Source organism: Scyliorhinus canicula, chromosome 12 (genome assembly GCF_902713615.1).
Source record: "Scyliorhinus canicula chromosome 12, sScyCan1.1, whole genome shotgun sequence".
Classification (NCBI taxonomy): domain Eukaryota; kingdom Metazoa; phylum Chordata; class Chondrichthyes; order Carcharhiniformes; family Scyliorhinidae; genus Scyliorhinus; species Scyliorhinus canicula.
In genome coordinates, this window is record NC_052157.1 from 26,392,410 (window position 1) to 26,408,259 (window position 15,850).

At 47.3% G+C, this 15,850-nt stretch overlaps 1 protein-coding gene across 2 annotated transcripts in view; it reads left to right on the forward strand.

Moving 5' to 3' along the window:
- atp8b4 (ATPase phospholipid transporting 8B4) overlaps nt 1-15,850 on the forward strand; it is a 372,477-nt gene that overhangs the window by 110,021 nt on the left and 246,606 nt on the right. The window contains exon 1 of one of the 2 annotated variants that reach the window (XM_038813490.1): nt 8,298-8,316. The exons of the other annotated variant lie outside the window; for it this stretch is intronic. The gene's annotated coding sequence lies outside the window, so the exon portion shown is untranslated. Of the gene's footprint in view, nt 1-8,297; nt 8,317-15,850 lie in introns of those variants that run through there. 2 annotated transcript variants of the gene reach the window in all.

Sequence of the window (15,850 nt, forward strand, 5' to 3'; positions counted from 1 at the left end):
ACTGCTGCCTCACGGCACTGAGGACCCTGTTCTGATTACGACCCAGGGTCATTGTCCCTGTGGAGTTTGCACATTCTACCCGTGTCTGCGTGGGTCTCACCTGCACACCCCAAAGATATGCAGAGTATGTGGATTGGCACTAAATTGCCCCTTAATTGGAAAAAAAATTAATTGGGTACTTTAAATTGAAAAAAAAAGGCATTTGAAGACTAAGCATGGTGAGTTCGAGGACAAACCTCTTGATTTTTTTCAAAGGATGCAGCAAGAACTTAAATCATCAGCTAAAGTCCTTAGCAGAAATGTTGGGCGGGGTCCTCCCAGCCCTGGGCCGGGCCAGAAAATCCCTGTGAATGGGCCACGCTGCCCCGACGGCGCGGAGAATCGGCGCCTGGCAGCGGTGTGGTTGGCGCGGCGCCGGTAGCTGGCCGTTCTACGCGGCCGGCCCACAGATTCTCCGGCCCAGATGGCGGTAGGAAAAGAACCGAGTCCCGCTGGCGCCGTTCTAACCTGCTCTGGCCCGGTGGGACCTCAGCGTTGAAGAGTCGGGTGGTGGCCTGGGGGGGGGGGGGGGGGGGGGGGGGAATCCGACCCCAGGGGGGCCTCCGATGTGGCCTGGTCCGCCAATCGGCGGGCCGGCCTCTGTGGCTGGGGGCATCCTTTCCCACACGCCGTCCCTGTAGCCCTGCGCCATGTTGCGTCGGGGCCAGCGCGTTGAAGGAGGCCACTGCGCATGCGCGCGTTGGTGCCAGCGCAACTGCGCACGCGCGGATCCCGCGGCGCAGTTTCTGCCGGGATCGGCAGCTGGAATGGCGCAAACCGCTCCAGCGCTGTGCCGATCCTGGGAGCGCCCGTTCACGCCATCGTAAAACGCAACGGCGTTTACGACGGCGTGGACACTCTGCCGCAGGATTGGAGAATCCCGCTGGTTACATTGATTGACAAAGCACAATTAGCCTTTTTCAGGTAGCTTACTGTGTAGCTGGAGAAAATGCCCACACTATATAGCAGAAAGATTAATACCCCCTGCAGCATTAGACATAGCTTGTATGGTCCTAGATGAGAGGTCAGGTGAAAAACAGAAGCGCACCCCACTTAGTGATAGCACAGTGGCCTGCCGAATTTGAGATATTGCTGAGAATTTAGAAGCCCAGCTTATTTCTCATTTAATGTCAGCACAGGACTTCTCAATGCAACTCGATGAAAGTACAGACGTTTCAGATTGTGCAACCTTGCCAGCTCACCTTAGGTATATTTGGCAAAATGAATTGTTGAGTATTTGCTGTGCTGCCTGACATTACTAACCAGCATGACTGGCGCGGAGATTTTTTAAGCATCGAATAGTTCCGTAGTTGGAACGTGGGAGCATAACTGGGTTCATTGCCGAGGAATCATTAGTGATGGGGCAGCCAATCTGACTGGGAAAAGCAGCCGGGTTATAATAAGGATTAAGGAGGCTGCTGGTCAGGACCTTGTTTGGAATCATTGTTTAAATCACTGTGAGGCACTGGCAGCGAAAGGAATTCCATCCGATCTTAAAGTGGCGTCGAAAAAAATCATGAAACTTGTAAATTTCATTAAATGCAGCGTAATCAATACCAGGCTTTTTGAGTCTGCGTTCCGATAAGGTGGCCAAACACACACGTTTATTGTTCCACACAGAGGTACATTGGCTGTCGAAGGGTCGGGTGCTTGTCAGAGTTTACAAACTGAGGAATGATTCCACACTTTCCTCCCTGAGAAATCATTCCCTTTGGCTGATTCATTCGTAATGAAACTTGGCTGCTAACTATGCCTTTACCTGGCAGACAGCTTTTCAATTCTAAACAAACTGAACCTCAAATTTCAAGGGAAAGTTGATGATTGCTTTTGGCACGGTGAAGAAATAAATGCTTTCCAAAAGTCATTGAAAGTTTGGCCAGTGCGAGCACAAAACCAAAACGAGTACATGTTCCTCACACTGCTACGGCACTTCGAAGAAAAGAGTGTTCGGAAGAGAGCTGGCAAGCTGGCAAGCCTTATTCAGTCGCACCTGCCTGCGCTGATCAACAGTTTTTGTCGCTACTTTCCAGAGGAGGAGATTCAGATTTTGAAAGAAAGAGGTGGATGAAAAGTCCTTCGCATTTCTCGACGGCCCCAGGATCAGCAATTCTGGACCCTACAAGGGCCAGCAGGGCGCTGGAGCGGTTCACGCAGGTCCAGCTGCTGATCTGGTCGTGGAATGGGCGGCGGGGGTGCGAGCCTGCGCAATGGGGCTGGCACGAACCTGTGCATGCGCAGTCCCACTGCCGCGATTACCACGCATGCGCGGTGTCTCCTTTGTCCGCACCGGACCCGACCCAACATGGTGGCAGGAGGACAGGGGCCGGCGCGGAAGAAAGGAGGCCGGGAGACAGAGGGGCTGGCCCACCGATTGGTGGGTCCCGATCGTGGGCCAGGCCACATCGGAGGCCCCCACCTCGTGGTTAGCCCCACCCCCAAAACACACACACACACACAGGCTGCCCCGGACCCTTCAACGCCAAGTTCCCATTGGCTCAGAACATGTTAGAGCGGCGCCGGCGGGACTTGTTTTTTTTTTTTACGGCCGCTCAGCCCATCCTGGCCAGGGAATCGCGCGGGGGGGGGGGGGGGGGGGGCGCATAGAGCGACCCCCGACCGGCGTCGCGCCGACCCCAATGGCGCCGATTCTCTGCTCTGCGGAGATTCGTGTCCCGGGGTTGGGGCGGCATGGCTCGATTTGCCCCCCCCCCCCAAAACCGATTCTCCGAACCGGCGCTGATGCAATCATCATCTTTCCCTTGAAATTCGAGGTTCAGTTTGGGGTCGGAGAATCCCGCCCACTGTCTCTTAAAATTGGTCAGTCTGAAAATACCACCCCGTATCTTTATAAAGTAATCATGAGCAAATGTTGCTCGTTCAATACTTTGTGTTTTGTCAGTGTTGGACAGTGGGTTGTCCTATCTGGAGAGGCTAGTAAATTGGGCCTATATTCTCTGGTGTTCAGAAGAATGAAAGGTGATCTCATTGAATGAAGCATTCATTCTGTAGGGGCTTGATCAGAGTATAGGTGGTGGGAGACTGCTTCTGTTCGCTAAGCAGACTAAAACACGTGGGAAGAGTCTGGGGATAAGGGGCCGATCATTTAGCACTGAGGTGAGGCGAAACTTTCACTCAAAGAGTTGTGAATCTTTGGAATTCTCTGCCCCAGAGCGTTATGGTTGCTCCATCGCTGGGATAGACAACTGTTTGGTCTCTCCGGGAATCGAGGGATACTGGGAGCGGGCAGTGGAAGTGGAAGCCCAAAGATCAGTCAGGATTGTATTTAATGGCGGAATAGAATCATAGAATCATATTTACAGTGCAGAAGGAGGCCATTCGGGCCAAGGAGTCTGCACCGGCTCTTGTAAAGAGCACCCTACCCAAGTCCACACCTCCACCCTATCCCCATAACCCAGTAACCCCACCCAACACGAAGGGCAATTTTGGATATTAAGGGCAATTTAGCATGGCCAATCCACCTAACCCCGCACATCTTTGGACTGTGGGAGGAAACTGGAGCACCCGGAGGAAACCCAGGCACAGACAGGACGAACGTGCAGACACCGCACAGACAGTGACCCAAGCCAGGAATCGAACTTGGGACCCTGGAGCTGTGAAGCAGTTGTTCTTTTTTAAATAATTTTTTATTGAAATTTTTACAAAATATAAACAGCTCAACTCTATTAACAAGACAACCGCGGTAACACCCCAATAACAATTCCCACCCAACTTCAAAAGCAACTACAAACAAGAGAAAAAAAAACAAAAACAAAAGAGCACCCAACGACAAAAGGGAAAGAGATAACACCCGCCACATCCCACAGACCCATGTACACAGTTCTCCCTCCCCCCGATCCAAAACCCCCCCCCCCCCCCCCCCCACCCAGGTTGCTGCTGCTGCCGACCTATTTCTACCGTTCCGCCAGGAAGTCCAGGAAAGGCTGCCACCGCCTAAAGAACCCTTGTACTGATCCCCTCAGGGCAAATTTCACCTTCTCCAATTTAACGAACCCCGCCATATCATTGATCCAGGCCTCCACGCTTGGGGGCCTCGCATTCCTCCACTGAAGAAGAATCCTCCGCCAGGCTACTAGGGACGCAAAGGCCAGAACACCTGCCTCTTTCACCTCCTGCACTCCCGGCTCCACTGCAACCCCAAAAATTGCGAGTCCCCTACCTGGCTTGACCCTGGAGCCCACCACCCTTGACACCATCCTTGCTACCCCCTTCCAAAACTCCCCCAGCGCTGGGCACGCCCAATACATATGGGTGTGGTTCGCTGGGCTCCCCGAGCACCTAGCACACCTGTCCTCGCCCCCGAAAAACCTACTCATCCTCGTCCCAATCATGTGGGCCCTATGCAGCACCTTGAACTGTATGAGGCTAAGCCTCACACAGGAAGAGGAGGAATTCACTCTCTCCAGGGCATCCGCCCACATCCCCTCCTCAATCTCCTCACTCAGCTCCTCTTCCCATTTACCCTTCAGTTCCTCCACCGAGGCCTCGTCTACCTCCTGCATTACCCGGTATATGTCCGCAATCCTCCCTCCTCCAACCCACACCCTCGAGAGCAACCGATCCCGCACCCCTCGTGGGGGCAGCAAGGGGAACCCCTCCACCTGCTGCCTGGCAAACGCCCTCACCTGCATGTACCTAAACATGTTCCCGGGGGGAGCCCAAACATCCCCTCTAACTCACCCAGGCTCGCGAACCTCCCCTCCATAAACAGGCCCCTCAGCCTCCTAACCCCTGCCCTGTGCCAGCCCAGGAATCCGCCATCAATGCTCCCTGGGACAAACCGATGGTTCCCCTGTATCGGGGTCTCCATCGAGCCCCCCACTTCTCCCCTATGCCGTCTCCATTGCCACCAAATTTTGAGGGTAGCCGCCACCACCGGGCTCGTGGACCGCCACCACCGGGGTCGTGAGTGAAGCAGTTGTTCTAACCACTATGCTACCGCGCTGCCCAATAGGGTCACTCCTCCTGGATTCTCCGGTCCCTCAGTCGCGTGCCGTTCTCTGGTGGCAGGATTCTATCTTCCCACCGCTTGGCAATGGGATTTCCCTTTTGTAAACGCTCCATGGGAAACCGCAGGTGGGATATGTTGCCGGCAGGAAAAGTGAACGGCCGGAGAATTCTGACCCTGGATTCGAGTGGAATGCAATTGCAAGATTGTTTCTAATTAGCTTTACTTGTGACTTTGAGTTACTGTGCTGAGTAGAACTGAAGTGGCCCGTCACAGATGCAGATGCTGTGACAAACTCCCTTTTTGTGAACCTTGGTACTTCATCTCAATTTATTATTCAACAACTGCTTGCATTTACATATAACACCTCTAGCAAAATGTCACAAGGCGCTTTAAAGAAGTGTTAGCAAGTGTAAAACTGAGACCGAGCCACATAAGAAGAGGGTTTGAGGATGGAATTGGACCTCGGCAGCTGAAAGCAGAGCCACAAGTGGTGGAGGAATCAAACTCTGGCGTATAAACAATCAGAATTGGAGGAGTGCATCAAACCCTGAGGATTATAGGGATGGAGAAGGCAATTGAAATAGGGATGAGCATTTCAAAGTTAAGCATTGTTGGACTTGCATCCAATGTAGGTCAGTCAGCAAGCAGAAGGATGAACTGGACTTGGGAGTTAGAATATGGGTAGCGGAGTGGACAATCTCACGTTTAGGCAGTGTGTAAGACGGGAGGCTGGTCAGGAGAGCATTGGGACAGTCAAGACTGGAGGTAAAAATGGTGCTAAATCATTGATTCTGAACATTGAGGAGCTTCCTCTTTCCAGCACTCCCGGAGCTTTGTAGGATTTCTCACAACATTTTGGCAGATAATGAATAAAATACCTTTTTCTCCCTAATCCAAATGACGGCTTAATTGGTGGTTCTACTCGCTTTCTATTTCCTTCCTGTTGTGAATCGTTGTGAAAATAGCTAGCGACTGAACTTGTGGGTGAAGAGAAGTAGTACAGTGGTGGGAAGCTTGAAAGTGCACAGGAGGTCTCAGCATCTTGAGCAAGGGGTTAATTGTTTTCCTTCTCGATGCTCATGGTGCTGTGGTACATTGTCGACGTTTGCTGCATTAATCCTGAATCGGCCCAATGACTCGATGGTGTGTTTCTCTTCAATGGGATTGCTGTTCTCCTTGAATAATTGTTGCCGTATGCTCGTTAGAGTCCGTTTCTAAGACCTAAAGAGACAACTGCAACATTCAGCTAACATTGCAAGGAAGGTGGCTTTCAGTTCAGTTTTGTGCACTTATAGTTATGAGCCTACCACTGCAACAGTGATTTAGCCCTTCCTTTGGGGTAGCACGGTAGCACAGTGGTTAGCACAGTTGCTTCACAACTCCAGGGTCTTAGGTTCGATTCCCGGCTTGGGTCACTGTCTGTGCGGGGTCTGCACGTTCTCCCCGTGTCTGCGTGGGTTTCCTCCGGGTGCTCTGGTTTCCTCCCACAGGCTAAAGATGTGCAGGTTAGATGAATTGTCCAAAAAGGTTAGGTGGGGTTATTGGGTTAACTCGATGGGCCGAATGGCCCCCTTCTGCACTGTAAATTCTATGATCTAACAGTCAAAGATACCTTGCAATGAACTAGTGTCTGGAGTGGAAGGCTTTTAATTCCCATGCTGCAGGTATGACTGAATTGTCATAATCTTTCAAGCATATTTTAAAGAATAGCAGAAAGTTATAGGCATCACTGAAGGCAGCTTATGGATCTATCAGTCACGTAGTCATTGTGCCACACATGGAGGCCATTCAGCCCATTGAGTCTTGGTACAATTCTGGAAATCCATTGTAGTATTTTGAAAGACTGGTGACCAGCCTCCCTGAACAGGCGTCGGAATGAGGCTGTGTGTCACTTCTGTGCAAAATTACCCCAGATTCCAGAAGTGATTCATTTGCTCAGATTTAGGTCCAAGCTCATTTGCATATCGCTGAATGTAAAATCTTCCATTGCCCAGCGTAATGGGGCAGCAATTTGTTGGATGTAACTTTCTCAAAAAAAGAATTGCATATGCCGTTAACCTACTTAAGGCTGGGGTTTCCTGATTGTGGTTTCATTAGCACAATTGAAAATGAGTTGATTGCAAAAAATAAGCAATTTTAATCAGCGTCCAGTCCAACTTTGAACAATTGAAAAATGATTTGAGGCGCCTTGACAGGGTTGATGTGGAGGAGGGTGTTTAATTTTTTTCAAAGGATCTAGAACTCGGGACCACTGTTTAAAAATAAGGGGTCGCCCTTTCAAGACAGAGATGAAGAGAAATGTTCTCTTTCTGAGGGCTGAGAGTCTCTAGAACTCTCTTCCTAAGACGGTGGAAGCAGAGTCTTTGAATATTTTTAAGACAGAGCTAGATAGATTCCTTTTTTTAAAATTTAGAGTACCCAATTAATTTTTTCCAATTAAAGGGCAATTTAGCGTGGCCAATCCATCTAGCCTGCACATCTTTGGGTTGTGGGGGTGAAACCCACGCAAACACGGGGAGAATTTGCAAACTCCACACGGACAGTGACCCAGAGCTGGGATAGAACCTGTGACCTCGGCGCCGTGAGGCAGCAATGCTAACCACAGCACCACCGTGCTGCCCCTGGATTCCTGATTAACAAGGAGGTGAAAGGTTTTTGGGGGGCAGGCAGGAATGTGGGGTTGAGGTTACAATCAGATCGACCATGAATTTATTGAATGCGGAGGAGACTAAAGGGGCCGAGTGGCCTGCTCTTAATTCGTATGTTCGTGTGTTTTTTCAAAATACCTCTACAGAACCATATACCAGTTACATCTATCTATCGTAATCAATTTCTTCATGATTTCCTTGTCGATGGTTAAAACGTGTCTCTTATCCTTGTGCCTAAAAAGTTATTAATTTTAAGGGCCTTTTCGAAGGCCTACGATAGATGCAGTTAGTAGCAACTCACAGTAGTAAATAATTCATATTGGCTGCAAGGCCAATTTTATGGGCAGGGCTGGCTTCAATGCGCCAAAGTTGGTGAACAATTGATTTGCGCTGGACATAATTTGCACTTGAAATTGCATGATCTTTTAAGTTGGTTCAGCTGATTTTGAGCAAAAACATGCTGAAAAAAATAGAACCCAATACAGTGGAAACCTCAACCCATTGTACCTGCAATGGTAATTGAAACCATCACACAGGGCTTTCCAAGCAGTGTATGATTTGCAACTCATGATCTCAATTCCCTTTAGAACTGATGGAAAACAAGACAGGGAAAACAAGTGGTTAGGATCATATTCAGTGTCTATTGAGTGGTACAGGAAGGTAAGTCCTGAACGTATGTCGCATCTTTTTAAAGTTTTTGCGATCCTTGTATAGTGAGTTGGTAAGCAAGTCTTTTATCCTCTCAGAATTGAGCTTTGGGTTACGTGCCACCGAACCACTTGACTTTGTACTTGCACGCACTCTCTCTCTCTCTGCCTTTCTGTGTTTCTTTCAATATCGGGGCTCCAGAGCCGGCACAATGGGCAGGTTGTTTGTATGTTTGTTTCATAACCAAAGCTAATCTAATCCAATCTCCTTTTCCACATCTTCCTGACTTTTCTTTTTACCCCTCTACTCGATCTTCCCACCATCAATGCTAACAAACTCAGTAGCGACCAGAGCTTGAACCTGGAGTCTTCCTTGTTTTTGCACTTGTGCATCAAAATGTTATTGACTTTGCTACGGTCATTGTTATAAATAAATGCTTTCCTTCCGACTCATGAGAACTAGATAAAGAAGTTAAAATCACCAGACATGAATCAGGCTCTCAATTGTAGAATTTACTGACTTCCACGCATAAACATTCTGCAAGGATGTTATCAATGAATTTCCAGTTAGTTAGCATGTGCTGACCACCAGTCCATGACCTGTTGTTGCTCTACGCTTGCGACACCCATCCTTTGGTGAAATATGCTGTGTCCCTGTCAGACCCTGACCTCCTCCAGGTCAAACCACTCAGATGGAAATATTACAGAAGTGAGTGCTGAGATTGACCCAAAACCCTCAGTCCCAGTTGTACGACAGCTTCCTTTGTGTCGCAGAGCTCGAAACGCTACAATGAAGAAGAGTTAATGTTTGTACCACATTTCAAGAATGTGCCCAATTTCAGAACTGGTCACCACTACCAGGCCCAGAGGAATCAAGGCAGAGGTTCAGCTAAATTGAACCCTTAGAGATGTGGAACTGAAAGATATCGATGCAGACCTAATACGTTCATTGCTGGGGATGTCAATTAAATACATAAATGATGATGTATTCCAGTGCCTGTAATGGAGAAGTGGTGTTTCGCTTTGTAACTTCAATATAATTAATTACATTGTTCCTTCTTTGAACATTCTGTCCACTTCTTCTCAGTTACCTGCTGGATTTATTTATCTATTTTTGTTGTTACATCTTTGTCTTATGTTTTTAACTTAATTACTTAGTTTGCAATTGATTTTGGTGCCGTTCACATTGAAATTCAACCTTTGTGCTGTGGACATGCTTCTTGAATGTTGCTATTATTAAAATATTTATTAATACTACTGGGTAGTCAATTTGGGGGGGGGGTGGGGGGAAACATGTGTTGGTGGGGACCACAGCTTTTTAGCTAAAACGCACTGCATTTATTGTGCTGTTTGGTTTCATTAATGAGTGAAAAATCTCAATTCACCGATGGTTGCTGAAAAAAAGACAACTGAGATGATTTGATGAACGCTGGGTCGTGCTGTGGGCTTTCCTGAGCATTGTGATCAAGATTTGCTCTTGCACGTGTTTGAGGCGATATTTATTTTATTTCCTGTTCCATATTGTTGATCCTGAAAGAAAAACATTTTCGTTCATGCACAAGTTCACTATTTATTTTTTGCATTCCGTCGCTGAAAGAGCTCCAGAAGAATGCGAGCTCAACATTTAAATGAGAACTGGTTTCAGGAAACACGGAAGTTGTGAATTTCACTTCTTTATTTAGGGGGCAGCACGGTAGCATGGTGGTTAGCATAAATGCTTCACAGCTCCAGGGTCCCAGGTTCGATTCCCAGCTGGGTCACTGTCTGTGTGGAGTCTGCACGTCCTCCCCGTGTGTGCGTGGGTTTCCTCCGGGTGCTCCGGTTTCCTCCCACAGTCCAAAGATGTGCGGGTTAGGTGGATTGGCCATGCTAAATTGCCCGCAATGTCCTAAAAAAAGTAAGGTTAAGGGGGGGGGGGGGGTTGTTGGGTTACGGGTATAGGGTGGATACGTGGGTTTGAGTAGGGTGATCATTGCTCGGCACAACATCGAGGGCCGAAGGGCCTGTTCTGTGCTGTACTGTTCTATGTTCTATTTCCTTGAGTGTTTCAGTGTCCATATAGATTGTCTGACAGCATCTGTGGAGAGAGAAGGGAGCTGACATTTCGAGTCTGGATGAGTCTTTGTCAAAGCTCAGCTTTGCCCTACCTTTGACAAAGAGTCATCCAGACTCAAGACATTAGCTCCCTTCTCTCTCCACAAATGCTGACAGACCTGCTAAGATTGTGCAGTATTTTCTGTTTTTGTTCCCGATTCCAGCATCCGCAGTAATTTGCTTTTATTCATATAGATTATGTCCTGCTTCACGGATGTTAAGGTTGAGTTAGGGACCTTTACCTTTTTCATTAAAGAAGTTTGAAATCCCAGGCATCCACTAAGCCACAAGATTCCACGGTCTTAAACAAACAAAATAAACTGCTTTATAAAGTCAGAAAAGTAAAACGATCTATAACATCTATCTTATACACTCGCATTCGGAATGAACACAAAGTAAGTGTGAATCAGCAGGCAATGCACATTAAGGGCTGGTTTAGCTCAGTGGGCTAGATAACTGGTTTGTAATGCAGAACAAGGCCAGCAGCATGGGTTCAATTCCCGTACCTCCTGAGAATTCTGAATTCGCCCTCTGTGTTCCCGAACAGGCGCTGGAATGTGGTGACTAGGGTTTTTTCACAGTAACTTCATCCTTGTGACAATAAAAGATTATTATTATTAAATGGCAGGTGCTACCATGACAGATTTCTCAGCAACCCACCCAGATGTCAGCAACCACTGCGAGTCACACAACCTCGTTAAAACTTCAACTTTTAGCTTCTGAATTCCTTCAAAACTCAGTCCAACTCGGATGTCTCCAATGGCTGGCCACCTCCCGGTGGCTCAGTCTCTTCTGAGGCTGCGCTCCATGGGATCCGCTAAATTACACTCCGGCCTCTAATTCCTGGCACACTTCCCTATCTTTTGCAGTTGCTAGTTTCACTAAGCTGCTGCTGCCTCTGGGTTTTCCCGAGCTCCAGACCCCTGAACTGTAATTGGCTCCCAGGGTGTCACTGAGCCCTAACTGTCTGAAACCTGCTTACAGCTCCCTCACATGAGCTGCAAACCATACATGGTTCAAACTGCAACCAACCCTCCCTCCCAGCAAATGCACAGATAAATTGAAACCAGATAACTTTTTTAAGCTCCACCCGTCCCTGTGACAAGGTAGGCTTTCATTGAATGTTTTTAAGTTAATTTACCTTTAATAAAATCCCTCTGGACCTCACTTGTTTGCATGCTCTAGAGCAATCACGTCTCCAGTTCTTCAGCTAGGTGAGCCCACTTGGTGTTGTACAGCTCCAATCATCTATTCTGACTCTATTAAATAATCATGAGTAACCTTCAGAACTGCCATTTTCAGCCCAGCATTTTAGTTAACGTCAAAATAATAATTTTCCTGGAACTAAACATCACCTCTAAAATATGAACATGAACTAGACATTGGTCACACGGGGCATGCCTGTTTCTTCCTCTGCATCCAGGACCCAACATTAATGGGCAGAGGTGAACAAAATGTGCTGTCTGACTGTAAATGACCGGCCATTGTTTATTCTCTCATGGGATATGAGCATTGCTGGACCAGCATTTGTTGTCCCTCCCTAATTTCCCTTCAGAAGGTGGCGGCGAATTGTCCTCTTGAAAACCTGCAGTCCATCTGGTGCAGGAACATCCACAGTGTTGTTAGGAAGGGATTGGAGTTCCAGGGTTTTAACCTAGCAACAGTGAAAGAACAGTTCCAAGTGAGGATGGTGTGTGGCTTAAGGGGATCTTGTAGGTGAATATGTTCCCATATGTCTTTGGCCCTTGACCTTCTAGATGGTAGTGATCACAGGTGTGGAAGGTGATCTCAAAGGAGATTTGCCAAGTTGCTGCAGTGCATCTTTACATGGCACACCGTGCTGTCAATGTACGTCATTGGTGGAGGGGGTGAATATATAAGATGGTGGAAGGGGTGTTGATCAAGGGGGCTGCATTGTCCTGGATGGTGTCCAGTTTCTTGAGTGGTGTTGGAGCCACACTCAACCAAGCAAGTGGAAAGTATTTAGTCATGCACTTGCATCTCGTCGATGATGGGCAGACTTTGTGGAATCAGGAGCTGAGTGTCTCATTGCAGAATTCCCAGCCTCTGACCTACTCTTGCAGCCACATTATTTATATGACTTGGTCTAGTTAGGTTTCCGGTCAGCGGGAACCCCTAAAATGTTTGCTTGGTGGCTTATTTGACAAATATTCTGATCAGAGTGCAACTGAACCACAGTGGAAACGAAGGTTGCAGTTCATCATTTGATTCATGCCGAGCTAATTGTTCTTGGCTGAGCTGGTATCTGACTAAGGCTGTCATTAAGCTTTATATCGCTAGGCAAGGCAATGGATAACCAACCATGATTCCTGCTCAGGAAAATTATCAAGTGATTCCTGTTGGAAAGTGGTTGTGAATATTGGCTGAGGATTTTGTCTATAAAAGCTGTTGCCATCTAATATCACACAAGTATCTGCAGCACTGGATTCACTTCAGAATAAGCCCTTGGAGTCATATAATATTTAGTGCGCTAGTTTGTCACCGTACGTCTAATTCCTGTGTGGGCTAGTTTAATAAAGTAGTTAATCTATGGAAGTAAATGGATTAAATAGCACCCGAATAAATAGACCCAAATAAGTTACGTTATTTTATTCTGTGCCTCAGTGTGCCAACGACTTGGGTCGATCCCGGCCCCGTTTCACTGGATCCTGACCCCGGGTCACTGTCCATGTGGAGTTTGCACATTCTTCCCGTGTCTGCATGGGTCCCACCCCCCCAATCAAAGATGTGCAGGGCAGGTGGATTGGACATGCTAAATTGCCCCTTAATTATTCTGGCTAAAAAGTAGTTTTAAAATCCCCAGAATTAGCGCTCAGAAGGTAGAGCAGCAGCCGTAAGGGAGGAAGCAGATTTTGGCAGCCACATTCTTTCTCTCACATTCTTACTCTCACACTCTCCCTTTCACACATTCTTCCTCTCACAATGCAGCCCTCACGCTCTCCCTCTCACACACTTTCTTTCATCTAGGGCTGGTTTAACACAGGGTTAAGTTGCTGGCTTTGAAAGCAGACCAAGGCAGGCCAGCAGCACGGTTCAATTCCCATACCAGCCTCCCCGAACAGGTGCCGGAATGTGGCGACTAGGGGCTTTTCACAGTAACTTTATTTGAAGCCTACTTGTGACAATAAGCGATTTTCATTTTTCATTTCATTTCATTCATTCTCTCACACATTCTCGCCCTCTCACACTCTTTCTCTCACACACTGTCACACATTCTCTTGCTCTCTTACCTCCACTCTCCCTCCCCCACTGTCCCTCCCCCACTCTGCCTCTCACGTTCTGCCTCTCACGCTCTCCCTCTCACGCTCTGCCTCTCATGCTCTCCCTCTCATACTTTCCCTTAGACTCTCTCTTCCACATATTCTCTCTCTCACGCAAACATTTTCTCTCTCTCATATATTTACTCTCTCTCTCTCATTCCCTCTCACTTTATCTCTCACCCGCGCACTCTTTCACGGTTTTACATCACTGGGTGATGTGTAAGGAGATGGAAAATTGCCTGTTGACTGCCCAGCACAACGAGAGTCAAGTCTGTGTTTGTTAACTGGTTGTGGTTGCCATCTAATTTTTGTCTTAAATAAGCACTTGGAAAAATAGCTGGAAAGATTTAACAGATGTGTCAGTTAACTGTTTCAGTTCATTGAACAGATTAATAATTCTGAGTTAATCATGCAAAGCATGTTTGTATTTAAGAAGTTGTACATTAATTTCAACACAACATTGTACCTCATAAAACCTACTTATGCCACGGCAGATGGTGAAATTCAATGTAAATGTGGAATTATTGTCGATTATTGCAGGGAAATTTGCTTCTACAGGTGAACGATCCAGAGCAACATAGGAACTAAGGAACAGGAGTATGCCATTCAGCCCCTCGAACCTGCCCTGCCGTTTAATGAGGTCATGGCTGATCTGTTGTGTAACTTCATATACCTGCCTTTGGCCCATATTCCTCAATATCTTGGCTTCACAAGAGGAAACATTGAGATAAATTTCCTCTGCTGAGACTTGATGCATTTTCTCCCCCCAGTGGTTAGCACTGCTGCCTCACAGCGCCAGGGACCCGAGTTCGATGCTGACCTTAGGCGACTGTGGAGTTTGCACATTCTCCCCGTGTCTGTGTGGGTTTCCTCAAAGTGCTCCAGTTTTCTCCCACAGTCCAAAGATGTGCAGGTTAGGTGTATTGGCCATGCTAAATTTCTCCTTAATGTCCAACAGTTAGGTGGGGTGACAAGGATAGGGTGGGGGAGTGTACCTGGATGGTTGCTCTTTTGGAAGGGTCAGTGCAGACTCAATGGTCCAAATGTCCTTCTTCTGCACTGTAGGTATTCTCTGATCGCTTTTTATATGGTGACTGATGGGCTACATCTGAAAACAGAATCCCCCCTCCACCACCCCGGTCAGTAAATGGTCAATCAAGAAAACTTTGTGCATCCAAGCACCTGCTTGGACCTCAGAATAAAATACTTCCCTATTACATCTGAGTCTGTGAAACCACTTCAGTAATTGTGGCTTAAATAAAACACATCCCTGTGCTCCACACTGATAATAGATTAGCCGCTCACTGCAAAGGATTTTGGCCCACTTAATTCCTTGGAGTTTGGAACTAAGATGCTTCAGGCTCGTTCCATAATCAGATTCCCTTGTAATCTATATTTGGAAGATTCTAAAGCTGTTACTCACCTCCCAGTAGGTGAACATTTCCACCTGTTTTAATGTTCCATTCTTTTGTAATATGGCAATGAGGATAGGCACTGAAATTTGACTTTTAGGATGCAGAGCATTTATCTTTTCTAATAATTAATGTCCCATCTTCTGTGACAGCTGGTTGACGCCATGTCTTCAAAGTGCCAAGACCTTGAATGTATTTCAGTGGCGTTTGAAGAGGTTCATGCCTGTGTGCTAGGTTTGTTGACCCAGCTGGCTCATGACTGCTTGAGAGCAGTTTGTACTCATTGTGCCTGTCATGATCCAGTAGACCCAAGGAGGAAGGTTCACTTAAGTTTGTTATAAACTTGAAGGGTAAGGCTGCTACCAAGTCCCAGTTGGGGAGTAACCAGAGTCCTGGTCCCGATTCGGGCTGGTATTTAAAGGGCTAAGTGACGAGCCACAGCTGGGTGGACCTCCGCCCACGAGTGAGGAAGCTCGGATTCTATGAGTTCAACGGGAGATCTCTCAATTTATCCCGTGGGCCTCGCGAGGGTCATGACAGTGTCCAATGCTTGAAGTATTAATTGGTGAATTGCCTTCTTCTGCTTTGGCGCCAGCATTCAAATCTGGGTTTGCCAGCACTGCTGAACTCTCTGCCAGTGGAAAATGTAGGCCTTTAATTTGTGGAGTAATGAACTCAGCTCACTAATTACCTTGACTGGCACTTGTCATGTGAGAGTACCTTTAAGAAATGAGGGTGTATACAATAGCTGTAGTGGATG